A 27137-nucleotide genomic window follows, 5' to 3' on the forward strand; every position below is an offset into this window, starting at 1 on the left:
GTAATCTAATTTGCATTTCATTCATTATTGATAATTGATTAATTATGGATTACATGTATTTGACACATTATATGTCACATGCTGCATAATTTAGCATTGTTACTAGATGAATAACATGAGCGCTGGGATTAAAAATGAGTTCACCTTTCATATCAAGACATTGTACTGGTTGTTAGCAGAATGAGCTCCTTGCCACTCAGACTCTTGAATCCTGAAAATATAATAGCTCTGTTACACTGGACATTGTTTTGTAGGTACTCCTGTTTAACCAGCACAAATTAGTACTGTGCTGCAGACTTACTCTAGTGCATATCCCAAAACCTAAACATAACATGCCAATGCCTTTATTGCTAATAAAATTACAATAACAGTATGAACTTAATAAACAATAATAATAGATAACACTTTATTTCAACCCCCCATTTAGCATTTATAAGCTGCATGTGAACAATTAATATACGATTTATTACTCATTATAATACAATATAATGTAGTTGTTAGCAGATACAAGGATATTTTTAAGTATTAAATTATGTATTTGGCAGCAATTACAATTTCTCTTATGACGCATTTCTTGATGCAGTATAATGAAGTTGTAATCCTAAATAGTAATATGTTTTCAGTAGTTTTAAACACACCTATAAAGAGTTTTAAAACCAGATGTACATGTGTACACACATTTAATAAATACTTAATATCACACTGTATAATTATTCATTATTCATTTATTCAGAAAGAAAATGAATCCCACATCAGGGCATTACAAACAATTGTAAACCCTATCTAATAAAGGGTTTATACATGTGCCTAATCACTTAACAAATGTTTATTACACAATATAAATTAGTAGCAAGCAATTATGAGGATATCTTTAATTGAAAGGGTTATATTTATGATAAATGAAGACGTAACTGAAGGCATCATTAACTGTTTATACACTAGTTATAAATGCTTCATAGGAGGAGTCATAGCTGTTGACAAGGACATTAATTACACTTAAAATGTCCTTGTATGTGTTTAACACTTCATTACAGTGTGTTACTATATAAAGCATTTATTTTTACTTCTTATAAATGCTAAACGGGAATCGTGTGGCCTAATAAACCCATTACAAATACTTAATTCAATATTTAAAGTGTATTATCTCATCCTGTGCAGCTTCAGCCGGTGAATATTGTATGTCTTAATCAACCACAAATCAAATATGTTTTCCACTGTATATCCTATTTACACAACACTGGAATATCTCTAACCAGAAATATTAGTGGCACCTTGACCCTCTATCCCCTCAAGTGGATGAAACCTCCTGCTCTCATGATGCATAAAGCGTTGTTAAAGTAATGGCTTGGTTAATGCTGATTGGGATGCAACCTCTAATGTGAGATTGTACACAGCATAACATATAGCAAAAAAGCCCTAGTTCTATACCAATATATCTGAATCTAATGCCAAAAAGTCTAATTCATCTGAAACCCTTGTGCCATCTGGGAAAAGTGTAATTTTAGCTCTAGCTTCAGAGTGATTACTCAGTACACTTTCCAAGTAAAATGTACCATGTTTTAATTTAATTTTTATTGACTGTTTCCAGGATAGCCAGGGAATTCTGAGAATGCCTCATTATATGAGCAGTTTAACTGAGTTCATAAACCTCAGTGTGTTTCTTTCAGACTGACTGTCATTTGCTCTTTAATTAAGAAGATATTTCTTGCCTCCATAGTCAGATCAATTCTCTTTTGTTGTTTTCCTCTAATTCACTGACTATTACATCCATAAAGCTTTTATTACATCTATTCTCATTTGTTCTGTATTAACTCGTCTTGTACAATTCTGGAGTTAGTGCTGGTAATTTGACTTAAATAATGACTTCTTCCATGATTTCACTGTCATCCCACCACTCTCTGGTCCTGACAGTTGCCTTGTAAATAATGCGGAAGGGGAAGCCAAATCAGTTGGCACATTTCTGAGTGACTACCACCTGCCACTGACACACAGTGACTGGCAACCACCTGTCATTGGCTAGGCTTTTGTTTGATTTAATCCTCATTCCAAAATCCATCCGAACATGTCTGCTGCTTCATGCATATCAAGCAGAAGGCTGCCTGGGAGGTTAAACGGTTCATTATCTGATTATAGAAGACAATTTGTGAGATCACCAGAAATAACGATATAAAACAGTTAAGATTTTAGTGGCAGAGAATCTGATTTGGCAAAGTGTACTGAATCTTCTCATCATAACACAGTGAGCACTCACTTTGAGCACATTAATTAAATGTGTCACATTTTGGTCTGTGCTGCAATATCTGTGTCATATTCAAAGTGTCCAATATGTTAATTAATTATGAAAAATTACAAGCAGTTTTTGACAACATGCCCCTGAATTTTTTGAAAAGCTGATTAAGGGATTGCTGATTGCTTAACTGAGACAATGGTTTGTCTTCTTTCCCTGTATTAAAATGAATATAAAAAGTAGGTCAAAAACATTAAATATGAGAAATATTAAAATGGCATTTGCATAAATAGCAATTTTTGTAGGATCCACATTTCAGTTTCACTTTGGCAAAACATTTTGTTTGTATTCAGTCCAAAAAAATGAACATTCATCCTTTGGCATCAGTTGATAGACTACACACATGAAAAATTATGTTGAGCCAATGCTTTTTGATTCAAAATTCAGAATTGATTTAAAAATAAAATAGCTGATGTATACACTATATTGAGAACTATTTTAAGGACTTAAAAGGCACATGTTACAAAAGATGTATGTGGAAAAAACTGTGAATATGTTTCAAATTGCTAGAAAAATAAAGAGTGAGAGAGTGACAGTAATATCCTTTATGTAAATCAGAACAGTGTTAGCTCTGGATTCATAGTCAGATGGATGTTCAGCACTGGTGGAGTGTTATGAATCACTCAAACATCTGACATCTTTATCTGCATAACAAGGAGGGACAGTGACTTCTTACAGACAAAAACCTCAACATTCCTTTGACATAATCCACATGTTTTATTCATTGAGAGCTTACTGTGAGATTTGTGGTTTGGCCAAGTACTGTGTGTTGAGCCATTTAGCACTAATTCCCCCTGAAATATCTGATATTGTTTGTGCTTTAACAACAATACTATATCCTTTAAATCTGCTGGCTAATGGATCTGTCAGACAAGCAGAAATGGATTTTAATTAGATTAAGCATCTCTCCGCAGTTGTTGGCCAAGCTGCTGATTGGACCAGACGGATTGAGTTATTATGATTAAGCTCAGTGTTTATGGACGAATGACTCTGACCTACCTGAAAATCGATAAAGGACACCTCAAGGACCATTTTCATGGGAAGTAGTCTGCATTGCATAATAAGGTTTCTCCAGCTTCTACCCAGTGATTAATTACGTTCAATACTGGTGTTGAGCTTAGTCATTTAGTTTGTGTAGAGAAGGATAAGCGGCTTTAATACCTGTCTCAGATTCAAATATGGCTTTTAATCTCAAATAAAAGTCCCACCTGAAAATTATACATCCAAAGCTTTTGGACATTATAGCATAACATTAAGCACATATTTGTTTGGACATTATTAGTCATTCTGTCACACCGTATATTCCGTCCATTGCTGAAGGGTTCCTCAGCTTCCCTCTTGTTCTAAATATGGCAAGAATCTCTTGGCCCCCAAGGGTTCACAGATGGCAGACACCCCATACAGTACATTGGTTCAGACAAAAGTTCATTATTCACCTTTAGTGCTGCTCTGCTTCCTGTGTTTTGACAATAAGTCCTTATCAGAGGCTGTGATTTATGGCAACTGAAAATCATGTTTGTAGTAGGTTGTTTATCATAAACTGCAAAATATATGCACACAATAGTTAGTCAAAGCCATGAGGTTGACTTCCACTCATCTTTGTTTATTGTAGCTACTTATGTGCGAGCAGAGTAATTTGACACAGTTATTACATAATCAGTTTTTGTAATAATTGACCTGCTTGTGGCCTGTTTAGGGTTGTTTGTGACCATGGAAAGCATTAGATTTTCTGTGGATGCTGCAGTTTCAAAATAACACTTACTAACAAGTCCCAACCTTTTCCTTTCTGTATGACAATACAACAGACAGACTGCAATCCACACCTGATGGTTCCTTGGTTTATGCGTCTTAAAATTGATTGTTTGTTTAATGTAGTTATTTCATGAACCTTTTATGATTTCTCCAAAGTTCAAAAGTTGCATGTGTTGTGTTCTGTGACTCCCTGCATTTGAGTTTTGCATTTGAGACAAATAAAGCATTGGAATTTCAGTTGGTAATTGTATTTTCAGAGGTTATTAGTGGAGGTTTTATGTGATTCAAATTTGGTGTGCAGCATGCTGTGCAGGGAATTGATTGGTTTATTTGAATTTGTGCGGTTTATCTTAAATTGAGAGACATTTTGCAACTAATTTAACAGTTAATTTACTTATCGAACTAGTGAAATTGATTTAATTTATTGTTGTTTTCCTGCAAATAAATATTCAGAAGATGACTTAGCCATAGCCTGTGACTTGTGTTTCTACTTGGTCCACAATGCATTAAGGGAATAGAAGAGCCCTGCATTAAAAAGAAAAGTAAGTAAACCCTGTAAACTTAATCTGTGAATCCATACATTACCCACACATACCCTGATGTTCCTGACATCCTGAAGATACTTTGGGATAAAAAGGTTGTTTATATGTGCATGGCAACAACGCCAAGCCTCCTAACAGTATTGATTGCATACATATTTATGACAAGATAGGTGTGATTATTCTGATGAAATGTGGAGAAACCATTTGACCTGAGCCCCATCTCTACACTTGAATTATATGGGTGCACATGACACAAATAGCAACAGGGTCAGTGCTCATGGCCTCATAATTCCACAAAATCATAAAAATCATTTTAACATAAATCAAGACTTTTTTTCATATAAATTAGTTATTCTTGAATTATCGGTGTTTTTCCTCCTGTCTTATTTACACAAAATTGATTAAAATTGGATTTCATTTTGGGTTCAGGTCTAATCTTCTCTTTCCCAGTAAGAAATGACAGAGTTGAGAAGAGAAACTGTCAAAAATGCTGATGCATTTGCATACAGCAGGTTGGAAGTTTGCAATGTGCAGATCAGAGTTTACACGGGATCAGTGTGGAATAAGACCAGGAAAGACTTTACATGTAGGCACTTTATACTAAACAATCCCATGTGCAGATTCAGCACTCAACTCTGATTCACTTAACACTGAGGATGTTTTCACTCTGCTTAGCCAGATTTGCAGTAATGACAGAAACAAATCACAACTCTTCTTTCCAATCCCGCCTGGTAGATGGATATTATGCAGATTTGAAAACTTGAAATGCTGCACACTAAAAACATACAGTAGTTCCTTCTTAGTCAAACATGAACTTGGCCGTTATGTCATAATGTTCTTAGGGGGGTATAAATTGTAATATGTTATATGTTATATCTTATGTTATAAAGCTCAGAGGACATAAACCCAAACAGACTTAAGAATTTGTATAAAGCATATAAAAATCCATTGTAATTAACTTTTTTTGAAAGCTGAGACCTGAAACAAAAGTAATTCATCAACTTCTTAAACATTTCATGATTTCAGGTTTATAAGCAACTCTCATAAATGTAGGAAAAGTCATGAAGTATCAAGGTGATAAAAGTATGGGTTTTTTTAGCTCTTGAAGAGGGTCCAGGTTGTCTAGAACATTAAGATTAAATGCATAATTCAGAGGTTAATATTATTGTTTAATGCATATTTAAAACGAGATTCGTCAACAGGTGATCTGTTCAAAAAGGCAAAAAAGGATAGGTAATAGTCATAACAGCCAGTAATGCACAAGAGATGATCTGGTTTGGGGGAAAAGTGGTATAAACGGTACATGTTGGGAGGCTGATTGTTTAATTGGAAACAGGTGAGAGTCAGGTGATGGCTAAAGGCGGGAAACACTGAGGACAACTGTGGAGTAGGGAGGGACAGCAGGCTCTAGAGTGACAGGGTGAATGGGTGACAGGTGAACTGACAACAGGAAAAATGATACAAGCAATATTAAGAGCTGTCTGTTGCCATGACACACAGTCTGAGATGATTTGTGGTATTTTTCATTTGGTCAATAAATTCACAACATCATCAGCTGTATAATGAGGGCGCTCAGTGGGGCTCCAGAAAGATTTGGATTAGTCCCATTTCACTGATAATTTAATTCATTTCATGCTCGGAATAGAATCTCAACATTAGAATTAAATCAGATGTCAAATTCTGCAGCAAATGATATAAGTCAACAAAAGTATTCTCTGAGAGTGTGTCTATAAATCAAAATCTTGTCAAATTATGGCACTTCATCTAAATCTGTTTACAGAGAGGGAGGACACACAGTCATTTGAGATTACGTGTGTGGATAAAACACCCCAACACAACTTTGGGTGGCGCCAGAGCGCAAGAAAAGAGGAAGTAGAGGGGGGGAAACCAACTCAACCCATGGGTTAATCTACCCGTAGAATCGCTTTATGGCTTCGGCCGTTTCCACATCCCCGCTAGGTGATGTGTGAATCTTTTTAGCGGGTGGTTAGACTTGCCACCTGTCAGGAATGGTAAACGGGCTTCTTTGCTGAAGACCGTGCTGACCTCTCCTACTTTCCCGCTGGAAAACGTATATTTGTTTCAGGGTCGCCTGCAGGACTGAAATAAACACGGACAACTTTACCGGCTGCGCAGGAGAAAGTGAGCCACACGCATAAACTGGCAGTGGTGAGATTATGACCGGGAGTCTCTGAGCGCCCGGGAGGCTCCGACCCCTCTCGCTTTGAAGATTATAGGGTTGACGACGTCTGAAGGACACTAAGAACAGGATTAGGTATTGTGCAGTCTAACCTACTTCTCATCACTCCTACATCTTGTCCTCTGAATATTTGCGCAATGACCTTTGGTGCACTTGGAATACAGCGGGTGCGCCCGTAAGGTAAGAAAATAATTGTTGTCGCTGCTGAGTTTTCTTAAGGATGGTGGGACTCATTACATTATGTGAAGTTGTTTTAAAATGAATGTACCCACTCTGAACACATCGCAGTTGGCATTTAAAAAATAACATCCTTTATTTGAGCCTGTTACGCGCAGGTGTCATCTTAATTCTTTTGAATAATATCGACACACGACACATATTTGATAGGCATAGTGCTGGTGGAGGGTTATCTTTTAACTATCATGTCGCACGTTGTACGGCTTCATCCAGGCACCATGCGTCAGCCTACTCAAGCGTTATGAAGATCCAGCGCTCCATACGCATGAAGGCTAAATGCAATTTGCAGAATGTGCACCAAGTCAGAGACGGACGATCAATACTTAAGGGATTGGTGTTGTAGTCGTTTTGGTAACACGATTAAATCAAGTGTAAAATGCCTCGACCTACTCTGATCAGGGTAACAAAAATGATTATCTTCCCTCGGAGTGCCACTATTTAAGAATCACATGTGATTTGGATCGTCTATGACAGTGCCATCATTTTTAGCTCTAACCCCACGCCAGAAGCTAAAGGAGACATTTTTAATATCATAAAATATATGACATGGAGTTGCATCTGATAGGACAGACTGTTATTGTTGGGATCAACAAAATTAATAAAACCTTGTAGAACATACTGTAAAGACCTTTCATACAGAAGATTGTCTCTGAGTCAGCTTTAAAGAATTCACAATTAAACCCCCTCCCCCGCCCCCCCAAAAAAGCAGTAAATCCTTGGAAAATACATAAAAAAGCTTTGAGTTGATGGAGTAAGAGTGCACATGCATTCACTCCTGACCTAACAACTGAGTGCACTAGAAAGTTCACTTTATTGCACACCATAGTCATCCCCTGTCTCATATGCCTTTGTTTGCAGACTATCTACACAATATGAAACTACTGAATGCCGAGTTTATAAGCACAAAAGCCATTGTAATTTGTTTAGTGTAGAATTGAGTGGCATGAATAAAGGAATATTCTCTGTAACAATCTGGTTTTGCATTCTGAGGGACACTGCTTAGTTCACTGCAGTTTGCAGAGGACTATAGCACACGCAGTGCTCAGAACCATTTGTATTTGAGTATTTGTGTGATGGCAGGTTGTAGGAGATTGACAGGTATTCATCTATTAGTGAGACTGAATACTGAATATTGATACAGTATCCCAGCATAATGCTGCTTAACCATGGCTTCTCATATGTTCCTGTTCTCGAATGATGTGCATAAATTCTCTTCTCTTCTCGCTGATGTTCTTTTACTATATGAGAACTACACTTACCAGCAGCTACAGGTTCAGGTAGTGCCCTAAAAATGTGCAGAGAATACTTAAAAAGCACTGCTGCATGATGTCTTCATCAGTCTAGGGTTGGGCCAGTTCTTCCCAGAGGCTCACATTTGGGAAATGAGAGATGAAGAGTAGCGTGGCTTAGGCCAGCCAGACTCCATTGATATTCTGCCCGTGTCCTGCTCCATAGGCAGCCCATTGTCATGGCTCACTCAGTGGGATAGCATCTGATGATTGAGGGGTATGGAAGAGGGTTGAAAGCCAGCTTGGAAAGAAACTAAAGGTTCATTTATTGATGGTTAAAGATTTATCCTAAACAGTAAAGGCTGATAGTTTGCATGTGTGCAAATACTGTGTGAGAGTTGCATGGAGATGGAAAAATATGCAAAGGTATAACATATGATATTTTAATGATGGTTTGGTTTGTATTTCATGAGATACACTTTACAAAGCGCCCAAACATTTGTTCAGTTTGTTTTTGTTTGATAATCAGATCAGATCATCAGTCTTACTTGATCAAATCCAGATGTACTGAAAGTAGAATTGCAATTGCAGACATATTTAACAAAAGAACACCTGAGTTGTTCGGGGCCCCATGTGGCTCCTACATTTTGTCTAATTGTACCTTGGATGGCAGATAAAGCGACACAGGTGCATCCCAAGTTTCAAAGGGTGTAGCTTCTGTAATGTCAGGTGCAACAGTGCCACACTGTGTGGCCACTGAGCCTCTAGAAGATTCATGGCCAGCCAAGCAGAAAGATTTATTTGTCGTGAGTGCATGAAATTGCAATGCTCTGCAGTATTCTGTCTAGGGCCTGTGAGAGAGACAGATTCTCCATTGCTTTGGGAAATAAACAAGTAACAGAGAGGAGTCATGCACAAAAAAGTAGCAAGCACTAATGGCTGCCTGTGCTCTGTGTCAGGTAGAACTGATCTTTTTTAGAAAAAGAAAAGGAAAGAGCAGAAAAGAGCAACCACCGGGGAGTAACAACGAAATTCATCTGCGGAGTCGAAAAATACGGGTAACTTTTGAAGAGTGCAATGGAAGTTGACACACTGAAGTGCAAAAGTTGACATGTGGCTGCAGTAGGAGGATTGCACTCTAAGCTCGGCATTGATTATTTTTTCCCACTTTTTAGGTATGTACCTTACAAAGTGCCTCCTGCTGTAAAAGCCACTTTTAATTTACATCTTACAATTTAAAATTTAATTAAAACCTGAGTTAAATGCTTGTTGCTTATTTGCACACCAGCAGTAACAGAGCAACACCGTCATTCATTTGGAGTCATGTTTCTGCCCACCTGATGTCCAATATTCACTGTTGTTCTGTTTTTGATCTCTACCAACTCCTGAAGGAAATATCTGGCTCTTTAGCTGCTAAATGCTCCACTATGTTCGCCAGTTAGTTGCTAACTGGCTGTTTGCTATTTGGTGCTGAGCAGGTAATGTACAGTAGGTTTTTAGAGCTTTTTCTCTGAAAACAGCTGCCTGCTGTGGCCAAAAAACGACTGTATGAGAGCAGTGAGAGTGAACCAAAACAGTAAAGTTGCAGCCGAGCCAAGCTCTGTAAAGCCGAGGGGAGTTGCAGAAATGGGTGATAATTCTCTGCAGGTTTATCACTGCAGTCGCCTCCAGCATTATACACAGCCATTTGATACATTGTTAAAAATATTGATTATGGCTGCTTTAAAGACTTATGTAGAGTAAATCAGATTGTGCTTTTACATATCAAATCATGTATTACTTTTATTGGAAAGATTACATTTGGATGGACAAATTTATTCATTATTGAAGACTATTAAGTCTTATTGTGATATATTCGTATACATGTTTGGCTATGTTTCGAGACTCAGTGGCCATGAATTCTGGAGTTTTGTCTGCACCATTGTAACAATATAGACTAGTTAACTGATTATAGTCATTCTATGATAAAAAAAAATATATCAAAATGACTAAAAATGTCAAAACAGACAGCAAGATTCAGATTTTCGAAGACATTTTATTTTTCATTTTGGATGGATACATGGCAGCAGTGACCTACAGATCAAGAATCAAACATTTAATCAGTTTATTCTCGAGGTGTTGTAAATCTATAGAGGCTTGTATAAGGTGCTGCATTAGGTCATAGTAAAGCTTGGCTAACTGTAGTGGCCAGCAGCTGTAGTAGAAATCTGTGTCCAGGTCTCCACTGAAGCATGAAGGGAGAAGATGATTGCATATAAGTTATCTCAGTGTGGCAACACCAGTAGTCTCAACATTAATGGAAAGAGAACTTGATATGAATATGAAAAGCTGTGCACATGCACACATTAGATTTATTCTCCTCTTGCCTTCTCTTGTGCATTCACTCTCCTTTATCTCCTTTTTCTTGTCACTCTCAAACATAATGTCTAGTTATGTCCTCTCTTGTTCTTCTCCCTTTCTCACACATAAGAAGTGTTTGTACTTGGTAACAGATTAATGAAGTAATACTATTACATCTGGGATCCCATTCTTTGAGACAGACAGACCTTAAGTAGTCGGTAACAGAATGCTGCAGGGCACTTTGTTCCTCACCTCCTGTGGTTCACCCTCTTCTGAATGTGGGCAGCAGTGTCTAGTAGAAGTACAGAGGGTTAAAATGTTAGACAAGTATAGTTGGGAATGTTGGACTTTTTACTGGAATCAGAGATCTTTCTGAAGAGACATGAGTGTTGAAATGGATTTAATATGAAGAGCTGTGTTGATTTGTTCCCAGGTGTGCAAGCGTGTAAGCTATGCAGGGGCAGATTTCACTATTAGGCAAGGTAGGCAACTGCCTGCCCCCAAAAAATCTGTTAAGATATAAAAGATATAAAATTATGTTAGTATTCTTAATCATATATACTTTGCAGTAACTTACAAAAGGGCTTAGAAGCACTTCTGTTGTCAATTTCAATGTGCCAACAGTCCTGCACACTACAGATTAATGTACTGTTCAGTCAGTGGCCACCACTGTGGTCTGTGACCACATACTTGTTGCTAAGGATGCTGAAACTCCAGTGTTGAGCATTATTTAAGAAAAAACAAGGAAGTTATGCAAAGTAACTGTAAAACTCCTCAAAAGTAAACTTCTTTTCTGTTGCTCCACCTGAAACAACTAGCGAGTCGTCAAGTTTTTCCTTCCATAGAAGATGATCAGATCCTTAAAGTAGCAATCCTGCTACATGTATATAGAAACACTCCATTACAAGTCATGCATTCAGAGTTTTACTTGTGTTATATTATGTTACATGTTACTTGTATTATGATTACAGACATATTTACATGTAAGAGTAATTTTAATGTGAATTTTAACATAACTATCATATGTACATTACTGTGGGTTAGTTTAATCTATGATGATGCATCATATTTTATCAGTTTTGTATAAAATCTTAATTTACAAATGTGGTGGCCCAATAATATAAATTAACATACAAAGTAACATAAAATGAAAATAGTCAGTAAGGTACAAGTACTTCTCTTGAGAAAATGATTTTAGTTACTTTCCACTGTCTGATTCAGTAAGCAGTTCATGTCAGGTAAGCAGAGGAAAACCAAGGTAAGTGATTGTGTCCATGGCAATCACCAACCTTATGCTTTATTACAGTTACTTGTACTTTACATGAATATTAATAACATGAATATTATCATGTTATGCAACTGTATACTAGGAGGGATTCAGTCCCTTTTATTTCAGAGGAAAATATTGCTCTACTACATTTATCTGACAGCTTGTTCCTACTTTGCAAATTCAGATTTTACACATAATATATGATCAATAAATCTTTTTGCTGTGTGGTATGAATAGTTTTAAAGTAAAGATTTTGAGTACTTTATCTACCACTGCTAATACCAACATTCTCAGTTAGAGAAAGGGTGAAAATAAGGTGACAACCCATGCATGAGGCCCCCAAATCACTGAATCTGCCCCTGACTGAAGCTATGTGTAACATTTCTCCCATGTGAAACTCTCATCAGAAGTGTGTTTGTAGTAATAAAAGAGTCTGCATAACAGTGTTTTCTTTATTTGATTTTTTACTTTAATAGTGGTGGCAAACTACAATGCCAGCATGCCCATTACACCAGCTGCAAAAGCTAAAATTGAGCAGTTGTCATGCTGTTGATATTTGGGCCTTTGCCCTTTGAATCAATAATTAGTTAGAGGCTGAAGGCTGTTTGTTGTTTACTTGCCTTTCAAATGAAGTCTTTCTAATGAGCAGGATCCAACCGATACATTAGTAAGTTAATGTTAAGCGTCATCTCCCTGTAGTAGCTGCACTTGGAAGGAATTTATCATTTTTAATTTTTGCCCAAGGAACCACCGACAGCTCCAGTTTGGGGGGAAAAACTGATATGCAGATTATTTGCATCTATAATTTGTGAGGAAAGTTGCAAGTGTCCGTATGTTTACTGATTGAAATTCTATTAGCATAAATTAATATTTGCCCCAGCTCCAAATAAATACTGCTGTACAAAAAGCAAATAGAGAGGAATTATATGAATTACCATACTATGATAACAGCTTGACTAAACACTGACTGCACCATTTGTAGGTGTGAACAGATAACATTGTGGCCATGTTCTAATTTCACACTTCAGTAAGAGTATTTATCTGTGGCTGCGGTGCCAGGCAATGATATATGTACTTTAACTTTACTATGTGAAATGACTGAATGGACCTTCTGTGACCTTGTTTCTTATGTGCAGTTTAATTATTGAAATATTTGGATATTGTGAATGATATTACACAAACAACTTATTAATGATGACTTAAATATAGAGCACATTTTTTCCATAAAGGTTTAATCCTTATTTAATTACAGTACATCACACATATTTTTTTGTTATTGATTTTTTTTTAATCACTTAATTAATGAGTCTATAAAATGTCAAAAATAATGACAAAGACCCATCAGAAGTTGTCAGAACCCAAAGAGATGTCTTAAATTGATGATTTGTTTTAAATCTCAACTGTGTATTGAGTTTCAAAACATCTGCAGTTAGCTGTGAAAAAAGGTATTTGGAAGCACTGTTTGGTGCTATAAAAATGAGAGTGTGTCTTAAATACTTCATGGATTTTGCTGTAACAGAAAAATTTAAAGTTTTTTTTAAAAAAAAAAATCTTGCTAGAATGATCCAAAACTGCATTACATCATGTTTGTTATGTAACTGTAAAAGGTACAGCTTTTACCTTATAACATTGATATGTTTAATGTGTTAGCAAACAGTTACTTATTTACACATTCAACAGACACAGCGCAACATTAGCATTCATTTTAAATTGTGTTTCTTGCCAACTGGCAAAGAAAGTACATTTGCTTTCCTTTTAGCTGTGTTTTGGTCTTTCCCAGCTACTGAGGGAAATATCTGGCTCCTTAGCTGCTAAATGTTCCACTGTGTTCACCAACTAGTTGTTAACTTTGTCTGCTGCTAGGTGCTTAGCTTTTTTGCTGAAAACACCTGTCTGCTGCAGCTGAATACAAATTCGATGGGAGAGGTGAAAGTAAATCAAAACGGTAAAAACCTGGGTGTAAAACTAAAACAAAGAGTAACAGTAAAAAAATCTCTGTAGAGCTGAGGGAAACTGCAGAGTCAGGTGATCTGTGGGTTTGTCACTACAGCCGATCCCTTTCACATTACATGTGGTCATTTGACCCATTGTTAACAGAAAACTATTCATTAGAGCAGCTTTAAGTTAAAGCCACTTTGGCATTCTCCCCCAGTTGCAATATGACAAAAAAAGACACTGGCAGACGGCACTGCACACTGCTAGACCTGGTTTAGTTGTCTTCTGTGCTGCAATGTTTGACTGGTCATTCAGTTTGAAACTTTGGATACTTGTAAACTCAAGGATGTTCTCAATAGATTCACAGTCTGGCAAGCCCAGCACGAGCAACAACATGCACTGCTGTTGGAGCTCTGCACTTAAACAGCCTTGCCAGAAGCACCATCAGTATAATGATGCTTGAGTTGAAATCTTACATTCAGAATTTCCAAACAATTCCTAACATCTAGGTTACACTGTTGGCAATATCACAGAAATTAAAAACATCAAGACCCAAGGCAACCTGCTAAGGCCCGTGAAGGATTTTATTCTCGGAGGGATGAATATTGAAGCGCATGAGATCCACGCCCCCACCTCCCCATTAAAACATCTCCAAATTCTCAAGCTGTCTCGTTCTCTCTCTCTCATGAACACACACTCAATCACAGTGATACACACATACACAGCTCTCTGTGAATATTTCAAGCTTAAAAATAGTACGATGCACACAATGCTATGGAGCTCTTAAGCAATCATAGGTTGTGGGAGCAGGATATATGATGCTAGGGTGACATTTCACTCATTATGCTTTAAGTCATAGACAACCTAAAGCTGTTGGATATTTTTCTCTCCATACCACATGTAAAGTTTGCTTAAAATAATCACACACTTGTAACCATAAAGCTCTAGCTGTCAGTAACTGAGGAGTCAGCCCTGTAACCCTGAATGTCTGTCCGTTACTGACTGACTCACTGGCTGACTAAGTGATGATCTTGCACCATTGGTGCCTCCAGCTGATTGTTGAAGTTTCCCCTTTGGCATGCTCTTTCAACATGAATTGGCGCCACTTGTGGCTGCAGCTCATTCCAAATTAAACAAAATTTAATATTTTGCTGCTCTTGGATATAATGCTGAAGACAAAAGACTTCTGAATTCATTGACTGCACCATTTTGTCTATCTCTCCAAGGTAAGTGAAATGCTTCATTAAGCTAGTATGTTACACATTTACCAGAAATTGAAATTAACGTTACACAACGACTGTGTTTTAGCTTGTATGAACAATGTGGTCGCATTTTGCTCCCAAAGTCCCAGTAATTTCGGTATAACACAATTTTAGAAGTTTATCAGTCAGTAGCATGACTTATGATTGCTTAGTATTTACATCTCTCTTACAACAGCTACAGCTGCATATGTTGATCTTCAATAGGCGGATACAGTCTAATAGAAACAGAGCACTGTAGTTTAATAAGTGCTGCAGTATCTAAGCCAATGGTTAGTAGCTGCCATGTGTTTAATGTCCCTTTTTGTTTTTTACAGCCATGGCAGGGTATGGGTTGTGCCAAAAGGTCTTGCAGTGGCCTTTGTCTGAGCTCGGTGGTTATGTGCAAAAGACTGTTGACCCAGACAAAATGTGATCCAACAAAAAAGAGGTTAGACTATACTGTGCTCTGACACTTTTGTAAAGATGCTCTGATTATGTATTTGTTCAGTGTGTTAGTTTGAAAAACAGTATTTTGATTTTCTTTCAGGCATTGATGAACAACATCTTCTATTCCAGTTTGTCCTTGTCACTGGTGACTCGCATTTGAGATCCTTTGTGGATGGCTATGTTGCCATGCCAGAGGGCCGGTTCAGCTTGGGTTTCATGTCTACACCTGGAGGAGATGCTGATGCTTTGTGAAGGGAAATATACCACGTTGATGACCCTCCTCTCACTCCTGATGTAGTTTGCCTACTTGCTCCAAGCAACAACTTGACGTCCAGCTGCACCATTGAGATGGCCGCAAAAGATTTTAAATCTCTTCTACAAGCTGCTTTGTATCGCTGGCCCCAGGTAGGCTTTCTAATCCAATGTGTGATAAATGTTTACACCCCTACATTCTAAGAGTACACAAACTTCTGTTTAATGTGATGTAACACTGTTTTTTTCTTTATACCTTTTTTTGTTGGATTTTCCTATTCATTATGGAGACATTCCTCCTCAATGTCTGCTGCTTTTCATCAGAAGCTTTCTTCCATTATGTGATAGGTATGCAAAATATGTTGCAATTCAGAGCAAACCAAATTTTGTCATGTTGTCTATGTTCATCTGTACTGTAATTAATATTTCTTACATATACTTACACAACTTTTGTTTTTAATACAGGCAGCTGTGGTGTCAGGATGGTGTTCACCTCAGTGATCACTACGAGATGGACATACTGGCAAATTTGATATGGCAGGCGTCATACTCTGTATTACACGTGCCTGTCAATCCTGCTGCACTCAGAGTGTGTCCTGCGCACCGACGTTGCCAAACAAACCACCGTAAACCGAATCAGTATCCTGGGTTATATTGTCTTTTACTAAATTTCAACATGTAAATGGCAATTCACTGCAAGTATTACTAAAAGCCTGTTGTGCATTAATATAATTTATCTGTGGTAATTACATTTGTGTACAATGAATGTTTTCCCCCTGAAACAATAAACATGTTTACCTTTTCCTTTATATATTTATTGTCAGTATATTTAGCCTATGCCACTAACTGGGATATAACAACCAGAGGTTGAGAACATCGTTGTCTCTGGAGATATGAAGGATACACAAAGGCACTGTCAAACTTTTAAAAAACGTATTAATGTTCCATTGGAAATAAATTAAACAACTTACAGAAGTTCCTGTCCAAACAGGTTTGTTTAAATAAAAAATTACACTAATTTCAAACATATAGGTAGACTTCATCATATATAATACTACTTATACATATATTATAATACCAAAATTACTCCCAAGCCTCTTTGGTTGCATTTTTTTTCTTTGTAAACATCTTTTACTTTTACATTCTTTTGTTTACAAGCTGCTTGTAAACATACAAGTCCTTGTAGTCCTGAGAAAGTCCTTGTAAATATACAATACGTTACAATCAAATAAACACATCTACCATTTTCAAGAGAATTGTATATTTGATCCTAAATTCAATGTATCCTTTAAGTTTTTAACATCTGCATGGCAATATTAAATGTCTATGTTAGTTTGAGCAGTTTACTGGTAAATGTTTGGACAGGTTGTTGCATGGAACTTAACATTTGTACGCAGCGCCTCCATGACGAACACCATAAGTGTTGCACTTGCTCTGTAAGTCAACATTGATGCAGGCTCGCTGTTGGAGGGTTTTATAACCCACTTCCACTCCCTGCTAGTTGGTTTGGGATGGCACTTAATATGGCGGACCCTCCATATGAATTTGCAAACGGACTTTGGAAAAGGTCCATAGTGTGTGAGGCACATGTAATTGGTAGGCACATCCCGATTGGCCAGCTACATACATGCAAATTTCAATGGGCAATTGCGTACGTGTGATTGGAAGATATCAAAAAATATGTATGTAAAAAAAAAAATATGGACATAGTCACTGTGACATCACCCATTGGTTTGCGAACTGCCATTTTGAAGCCTCGAGTGTAGCAATTTGACTATCGCCATCTTGGATTTGGCCGTCGCCATGTTTGATTTTTGGAGTCAGAAGTGGCAATATTTGAACAAGAGGGTGGAGCTGACCATACAGCATTTACAATCCATGATTAACAGTGATAATGCTAATGCTAATTTTCGCTAGCGAAAAACAGGCCTAAAACCGTTAAAACAAAATGTGCTCATCAGAAAAACTGATCATAGGACTCATTGGTGGGTCTTTTATTACAACCAAACGCTGAACAAGACTTTTTTAGGCGACCACAATGTTACAATTAACTTCAGTGAACTGAAAACACACTGAAATAGCAGCTGCTACGCCCATACGCAATGGTTATGTTGCGTAAGCAACTTTGTCACCGTGGTGGCGACCTGTCAATCACAATGTAGCCACACACTAAAGCATATGCTGCTTTATTGTCTATTTTACTCTAAATGGGGCTGTAATTTACAAAATGAACCTCTTGCTGTATGGAAGAAAACTTGAAACTAGCAATTGAGACCATAAACTCATTAGGAAACAGTTTTGTTGAGGTAATAAATCAAGAGAGAACTAGGGAAATTTTCTCATAGACTTCCATACAATCGGACTTCTTTTTGCAGCCAGTGGAGTCGCCCCCTGAGGGCTATTAGATAGAATGCAGGTTTTTGGCACTTCCGCATTGGCTTCATATCTCAGCCCCGGAGGTTGCCGCTTGGTTACAATATCATAACCTTCAATCTTGTCCTTGTTTACCGAAATTGTTTTAAATGTGTCTCGCTGGTACATTTTTAGTTTTTTCTTCATTATATCATGTATTCTTTCAATACACATGCGCCAATAAAAAATAGCTGATACCTTTCACTGTGTTTAACTGTATAATATGCTATTATATTATACAATACTGTAAACTGTTTATGCTGTACTTTCTATGTCAAACGTGCATTGTTCTATGCTCTCTCTCTTCCCGCTCTCTCTCTCTTTCTCTCTGAACCCAACCAGTTGAGGCAAATGGCTGTCTACTCAGAGTCATGAGGTTTCTTCCTGTTAAAGGGGAGTTTTTCCTTGCCGCTGGCGCCGAGTGCTTCCTCATGGGAGAATGTTGGGTCTCTTTAAATTAAAGAGTATGGTCTAGACCTGCTCTATATGAAAAATGCCTTGACATTGACATAACTTCTGTTGTGATTTGGCACTATACATCAATCAATCAATCATCAATAAAATCAACTTGATTATACTGAATAATTAATAAACTCTACCATCAACTATTACTGTGTGTCATTTGCTTCATTATACATTCTCTTTAAAATCAAATATATGGTTATGCACTGTAACAGTCCAGCACAGAGGAGAGTAGGAGAGAAAACAGCTCTCCATGCACTGAGTGGCATGAGGGAGCACGCACAATTAAAGCACCCCAAATAACAATCACTCTGACAAAACACTCAATATTGAGTCTTAGAAAAACGAGAGACATCTGCAGATAGAAAGAGAGTAGGGGGTGTTAACAGATAATTAGAATAATTACAGTTACAATGAAAATAAGTTCTCTTTCAAATCAAGCATCCCAAGATATGGAAAGTATTGTTCTTGCAACTGTATTTATAACCTTTTTCTGACTCTTTCTGAGTATACTTAAACAACAAATATTACTGGAACCATTTCAGAAAATTTCAGATGAACATTTAATATCCAGGAATTCACATTATAGACACTGCCACTGACTATCTCTGCAACAAACTGGCCACAACTTTGCTCATTGACCATACACGGTACAGCCATATACAGTATGAGGTTTTGACCTAGTCTTGTTGACCTGATGATTGTTTCTTAACCAACTTCTCTACATAGACTGATTCTTGTTTCTGAAAAATAGCATAGTTTCTTTGAGATATATAGTGAGAATATTATCTCTAACTGATCAGATTTATTTATGCCAATATGAAAAATTACTATTACTATTACTATAACTATCTTGACTAAAATATATTATTACTAACTGATTACTAAATAAAATGAATATGAGTGTTAAGACATACAGTAAATTAAATAAAACATAATTTAAACATTTTAACATTTTAGAAAACTTGATCTACAATTATGTCAGAACAGAAAACATTCATTAGTAAGGCAAAGCAAATGTAGCAATGTAGTCAAAGTGACTAAATAAAGTTGGTGCTTTATTTGCATTCAGCAAGATCTAGCATGATAAATGAGTAGGCATGTTGCTGTGCATTGTAGAAGCAGTGTTTGCATTTGTTACTAAGATATAAACAGCAGTTAGATCTGACCACCATCCCATCTTTTAGTCAGACTCTTGATAACTTTGCCCCCAGAGAAGATTACTTACAAAAACCCGATCTGCATATAAAACATTCAGTGCAGGTCAATGCAAAGCATTTATTCTGATGAAGTTCTTAAATTGTATATAACAGGACATCACAGTACATACTGTACTGTAATGTACTGATTGTATATGCAACCTTTTTGTGCCTTGATTCTGTCTTTATATATATGTGTGTGTGTGTATATATATATATATATATATATATATATATATATATATATATATATATGTGTGTGTGTGTGTGTATGTGTGTATGTATTTTTAGTACTTTTTATATTTTATTATGTTTTATATGTCTTTTTATATGTATTTATTTACTGTTTTTCTGTAATGGAGCCTCCCAGCCAAAGTATTTCAAACGATTGTACTTGTATAACCAGAGTGACAATAAACATCTTGAATTGTGAATCATACTCATAACTCAGCCAGCAGCCATGGAAGTAACACAAGTTAGCAATCTCTAATTTATAGATTTGGTATATTTGATTAGAAGATTGACAATTTAAAACATGTTGAGTTCTAGTTCAAATTTTTTAAATTTCAACTGTATTGCACCATTTCATACAAAAGTAGCATGGATCCCTTACATTTTTTACTTTCTTACTTTTTTTTTCAATACATATATCTGATTTATTGGTCTAGCTCTATGCATATACATACAACCATATACATATATAAATATATACATATAACAACAATGCTAAGGTACAAGTAAATTACTTCATGAAATGATAAATCTTAAGTGAACACATTGTCAGTGCAGTTCTAAGATCATCATTATATGCCATTCTTTAGGCGTATAATACTAAATCTCATCTGACTTTGAAAATGCTCCAAGAAAACAAAGGGGATTGGTGCCTTGTGACCTGAGAGATCTCCTAGATTTATAAAGTGAGAGCATGTCTGATATATACTGTGGAGCAATGCCATTAAGTGCTTTTTTATACCAAGAGGAGGATCTTAAATTGTATTCTGAAAGCAGCGGGTAGCCCGTGGAGGTTTCTGCGGATCAGAGTGATGTGGTTAGAACTGGTGCAGCAGCTCTCTGAATGAGCTGCAGTCTATCAGTAACTTTAGCTGTGAGGCCCATTGCAAGAGTCAAACCTGCTCATGACAAGTCTTGTTTGCATTGAAAGTGTCTGATTTGAAAGATATTTCTTAAAAGGTGAAAGGCGACCTTAGTGAAGCTGTTAATATGAATATGATATTCTGAAAGCGAAGATTGCCAATATGTTCATTTTTTAATGATCTTTACTCCAAGTATTCACAGATCAGCTGCCTTTGAGCTTCAGCACCCATTATCTTTCTATTCAAGTGTAAGAAGTCAGTCTTTCATTTCATCCAAGAATTTGATGAGCAAGTTTGTGGGATTTGTAACGTTAGAGGATAGTGAAAGGAGAAGTTGCATATTCAGCAACTAAGTTAACTACAGTAATTTAAAGCAGGGGGAAACATGTAAATGTTGAAAAGGAGAGATCCAAGAATGGACCCCAGTGGGACCCCACATAATATGTCATATTTGTTTGAGTGAAAGTAATTGTGACAATGAAATACAAGTACAAGCGATACAGGTGACGTGGATGAGGCAGGTGAATCCTGCAAGGTAACTGACAATATGCTGCTTACCGGAATTGATCTGCATAGATTAGTCATGTGCACAGGTCTCTTTGCTGGATTTTTCTTAGGCTAAACCAAAGCCAACACATGGAAATGTGTGGAGTGTTAGAAGCAGTTCACTCAAAGAAAAAAAGTATTTATTCATGTGGCTTCATCCCGGCTATGTCTACTTAATCTGTAAAATCTTTCACCTTGGACTACCCACTGTTTTTCTTTCCCTTCTAAAGCTGACACATCAACCTCCTGTGGACATTCATATGCATAAGCAATTTCTTATATTCTTTTGTATAACACAACCATGTTTAAATCTATTATATTTAACAGTTTTAACATCTGTTTCACTATCTGCTGTGCTGTGCCAAGAACAGTTGATGCATAAGAAACCAGGCTGATATGATCAGTTGTCTCTAAGTGTTTCTAATTTCAAACACAAGGCAAGTAATCAATTACATTATTCATTTTGCTAATTAGTGTCCGCATGAGCAGTGCTCATAAAACATCAAAGACAGTTGAATTTTGGGAAATGTAATGAGAGTTTGTCTGGGAAGCAGGTTTTTTGCAAAAATGTTCCTCCTAGATTTTTACTAACACTATAACTCAGCAATTAAGCATCTCAACTGAGCAACTGAGTGTCAAGAAAGATGTTGGGGGGGGGGGGGGGTTTGGGATGCAGAGGCCAAAAGGAGCCAATATAAAAAATATGGCTCTGTAGGTGTAGAAAGGTCTGGCTTTGTTGGTGAATATTTAAATATAAATGTGGGAGCTCTCATTAACATATCTGTTCTTGACTGAATCGTTAGCTCTGGGCCAGTATGTTATGCCCCTGCACAATATTCCTCTTTTCAGCAATGACAAAATAATACAATGGGTTGTCGACTTTATATGACTTATATTGAAAACAATTAGAGCACACATTGAATGTATTTCAAGAGGAAACAATGATGTTTCATACATAGTTTTTCAAATACAAAGTCTTTCTGTATGTCACTGTCCTGTAGTCCAACTCCCACATCAGGAGGCAAATTCAAATGAGTACAAGTTGCACCACAAACTGATGTCAGCAAAGGGACGACCAAGGTAAAACAGTTCGCTGAGGGATTAACATGTCGGCTCATTTCATTGCATACTGTGGTTTTCCATTTACAAAATCTTCAAAAGCTCCCATATGTTTCACAGACACAAGCTGAGTTGTATTTCTGTCTGAGTATTGGAAGTCCACTGGAGATTAATATAATGATGTTCTCTGTTGATTTGATTTTAGCAGGTAGTACGACTGCTACTGTACATGTAAAACCTCAAAAACACAAACCCAAACAGAAAACAGAAGCTATAATAAGGGGGGAAAGATGCAGCTGTAACACTCATTGCCTGCAGGTGGTGCAAGCATTAAAACTGCAGTAGCTATTACATTCTTTGCCTGTAGGAGGCAACATTAACATGGCGACATCCGCGGGTCTGGCAGATGTAGACAATTTGAGAGGTTTAGAAATGCTCTGACAATGACCCCATGAGTTCCACATTGTGGAGAATGTCCAATTAGCCTGCTAAATGTTAAAAATTCAAAAGTAAGGTCAAACTAGATGAATATCAAACCTGTAGCAAGGATATAAAAGTACGTTTTCAGAATGTTTTTGTGTTTAAGTGATTGTAACATTTAACTTAAAACAGAGAGTGAATATTCACGTAGTAGCTACTGAACATGTGCTTAGACCAAAATTCAGATTAGATATGTGACCTTTAAGTGTAATGACTGGCAGACTTGCTTGGCAAAATGAAAACTTACTTTTAGCTGATTTGGCACCTAATTAAAATATCATTTTAAGCTGTTTGAACAAACAACCAATGTGGTATTTTTCTGGAGAGGACAGTCTCAAAAGATCTGGCTGGAGGGGCTCAGTCGATTTCTCTGCATGAAAACAATATCCAACTGTTAGCTGCATGCAGAGAAGGACTTCTTAGCAAAACATCACATGATTTTTGTCACTTAGGTGCACACAAATAATCAAACTCAACCCATTGTAGATTATATTGTGTAAGTGGTGCCTCATCCTTTTAGCCATTAACTTTTAGCCTCAACTTAGAAGACACTGAACTTATCCACTTGAGTATTACCTGGCAGTATAACTGCAAGTGTAGAAATGAGACTCATGGTAGAAACAGAATTTTGCCCTTTAAGAGCAAAAAATTCTAAGTGTACAAGATGGAGATTTAATACATAGAAATAGATGGAGAATGAGCCCGCTGTTGTTGCTTTCAGCTGCAAGTGACTTCATTTACTTTCAGGTGGGAATAAATAAAGCCTCCTCATTCCAAGTGACTAAGTCCATTTAGAGGCCCATTCACCGTCACCCCTTAGGGTCCTTGGGATATAGACTATTGATTTTAGAGCAGTTTCACTCCGTGAAATTTATTTTGGCTTGGATTTTTCCGTCACATTGCTCTAGAGAACGTTCTAATGTCCATTTCAAAACCTTTGTTTTGTGGCATTTTTTTAATCAAGGCCTTCTCACAGTTTTGTGGAAAAGTCTTAGATCACAGTATATTTGTGACTGATGTGGCCTAAAAAAGTAATAAACTCATTCATCACAAGAAGGGGCATCATTGTTTTGACGTCTGCTGATAATCAGGTCAGCTGAAGTAGAGCTTGACTTGATCAAAACCAATGTAGAGCCTCATCTATAACATACTCCATTAGTCGCCCTACAACGAGCAGACCCTACAGCACAAGCTTGCCACTGTCATTTTGAGAAATAGTTCAGTCTTGTAAATGCATGTTTGATACTGTATATTTTCCACTTGAGGAAACCTGTGCCCACAGATTGTACATCAATCCTTTGGGGTGGAGTTTTTGTTTGGTTGCACGCAATTAAGATTGTCAGGTTTCAAGCAAATCACCAACAAAAAAACCTCGATCTATTTCCGTCAGTCATTCCGACAAAAAATGTGTGTGTGTTTTGCACTATGCACGTCACAGTGTTAATGCATCAGGTAAAGTTTTGTGACATTCTTACATCAGTAATGGCTGTTAAGAGTAAGAGAGAGAGGGCAATGATCCAAATTATGTTGTGGCTTTTTAACACCAAGCAAGGACAGAATGTTTGGAATGAAATGGCACTTATTTCACCTTCTTCTTTACTCTATTCACAAACTAAAGAAGTGACAGCAATATAACTTTTGTGCTGTTTAAGGTAATATTGGAGAGCAAAATCCACAACCAATGGAGAATTTCTTGGTATCCATATAGTATCTCTCAAAAATAATGGAAATGTGAGAAATGTGAAAAATGAATATTTGTTTCCTGTTTCAGTAATTATCATTCCAAAGATGCAAGGTTTCCTCTTACTAAAATCTATTTCAACTATTTAACTCCACAGTACAGAGTAGGCTGTAGTTACGGAAAAGCAAGGGAATAAAACATTGTACCTCATTATATTTTTCTCTCTCTTAGCCCATAATCACTGTGGTCCCTAGTCCAAGCTGCTTTTCCCTTATTTTGACATTTTATATCAAATATTTCATTAATCCTGCCTAGCAAGAAGCTGAGAACACTGTTTGAACATGTCAGGCTCAAGGGGATGAGGAGGGATGGGCTTTTAATGAAGAGGACAAGGTTTTAGCTTGGGAAAATGAACACCAGCAAAGAGTGGGAATTACTTCTCTGTCGCTTTGAAGTTAATGTCAATTAAATTGAAAAAAAAAAATTTTCTTCTGCACTTCGCTCTGCTTTGCAGAAATCCTTAACCTTTTGCGTGAGGAGCCTACTCACATGCCTTGGACTTCAGTGCTACTGCATCTTGTTTCCCCCACATGGTGTTTCTACTGCATGTGGGATATGACAGTCTTGGCTGACAGCAGCGTGTAAATGCACACGGTCAAGGGCCATTACCTCACCAGTGAGTGGTGGTACATTCAATAGAGAAAATGACTTTTTGGTTCAGTGAAATAAGTGAATTTTTTTCTTCATATGTGAGGATAAACTCTCTTCCTGCGGCACGGATTGGAAATGCAGCTGAGTAGTCTCTTTCAGTCATTTTACAAAAGGCAAAAACATGATAAAAAAAAAATCTTATTTCATAATACAGGTACCTCACAGTAATCAAATTTGTGCAGTTACTTTGTTATTTACAGCACAAGATGTGCACACTTTTTCAGTGAATATATTATTTTGCAGAGAGCTGACATTGTAGATTTTATTTGGAACAATATATACATTTAAAACTGTGCTCCCACTCACGATTCAGCAGATTCCACACAACTGGGCAGATTTTCAGATATCTCTCAAGCATTAGCACTGAATACACATTATAATAAGAATGGATTTAGTTAAATATGATCCATATTTCCAACAAAATTACCCTCAGACTGCATCTTATGTATTTCAGACATAATCCTACCTCTGGCAGTGGACTGAGAGCTCATGCTGCGTATGGAACAGACTCACTTGGAATAACTAGTGTTACATTTTGTAAGTCTGTGTAGACTCAAGGCAACACTCGACTCTCATTGAGTTAAAAAAAAGAAAACACAAAAAGAGTTTGGGTCATATTCCAAATATTTCAGATTTATTTTATGAAATGAAAAAAGAGACAGATTGTACAGTCATATTAATATATATACTCTAAACTGCTGGGGGATTTTTTTACATCAAACCTCAAGGCCGCGCTCTTTCAGGAGAGGAGTTGTAAACATACAAACAGCAAGTTATAGCAGATGATCAATTATTCTCAGAGGAGAATTAGAATTAGGAGATTACTTTTGCTAAAATGTAAGTAAGTGTTTGGATCACAGTGTTGCACTTTGTGCAATTCATATTTTTTTGGTCAGGAAACCCAGAATTTTTAACTCAGAGGGGCGCACCAAAACCCACCTGAGATACACCAACACCCAATCTGCATTTGATGAGAATTAAGTCGTAAACAGAAATTTGGTATCTAAAATTAGATTTCTTTTGCAAAGGTGCGAGGTGGATGGAATATCAGAAACACCTTTTAATATAAAACAGTCCACCACGATATTACCACAGCAATGTACACTCTCAAAAACTACCATATAACTGAGTCAGCACACAGATCACTAAACCAAAAACTGAACATTAGTAACTCTCTGGTGGTGGACTGGAATGAATACAGGAAAACATATATCATCTTAATTAAAGTAGTCAGTTGATGCTGTATTAATGTAGATAAAAGGCAAACCCACTTATAGTAACATTTCCACTTTCCATTTTCCACTAATAACTTTTTTTGAATGACAAAATGCATAGCATCAAAGAGGGATGTGTGAGACTGCTTTAGCTGATGATTACTGGGCTAACTTTTATATATGATTTACTCTATTGTGCCAGCATTACTACCAACTAAAAATACACAACTGTATTAGATAAATCTTCAGATATTATCATATTTGACGTCATACATATTGCTCTGTGCATTTAATTTGTACTTCTTCCCCATCTTGTCCTAGTCAGCACTCTCTGCTCTGAGGAGGCCATCCATTAGAGAGGACACCGAATCAAACCTTTTTCCCAGAATGTGCTCTGTTCTTGTCTAATCCTTCCCCTCGTGAACCTCCCATATGAATTCTCCTGACATCCCTGATAACACCAGATGCCCCAGAGCTATTTATATACCAAAACTGCCATTAGCATCCGAAAGCCAGTTGGCGAGTACAATCACCATTTTCATAACAT

The 27137-nt window shown here is 36.9% G+C and overlaps 1 long non-coding RNA gene across 1 annotated transcript; it reads left to right on the plus strand.

Moving 5' to 3' along the window:
• The first annotated feature begins 15584 nt into the window (after positions 1–15584).
• LOC137197627 (uncharacterized) lies at positions 15585–17592 on the plus strand. Its single transcript, XR_010931490.1, has 3 exons — positions 15585–15885; positions 16023–16080; positions 16198–17592. It is a non-coding gene; the product is annotated as an uncharacterized lncRNA (long non-coding RNA).
• The last annotated feature ends 9545 nt before the right edge of the window (positions 17593–27137 follow it).

The sequence above is a fragment of the Thunnus thynnus genome, chromosome 14 (assembly GCF_963924715.1).
Source record: "Thunnus thynnus chromosome 14, fThuThy2.1, whole genome shotgun sequence".
Classification (NCBI taxonomy): Eukaryota; Metazoa; Chordata; class Actinopteri; order Scombriformes; family Scombridae; genus Thunnus; species Thunnus thynnus.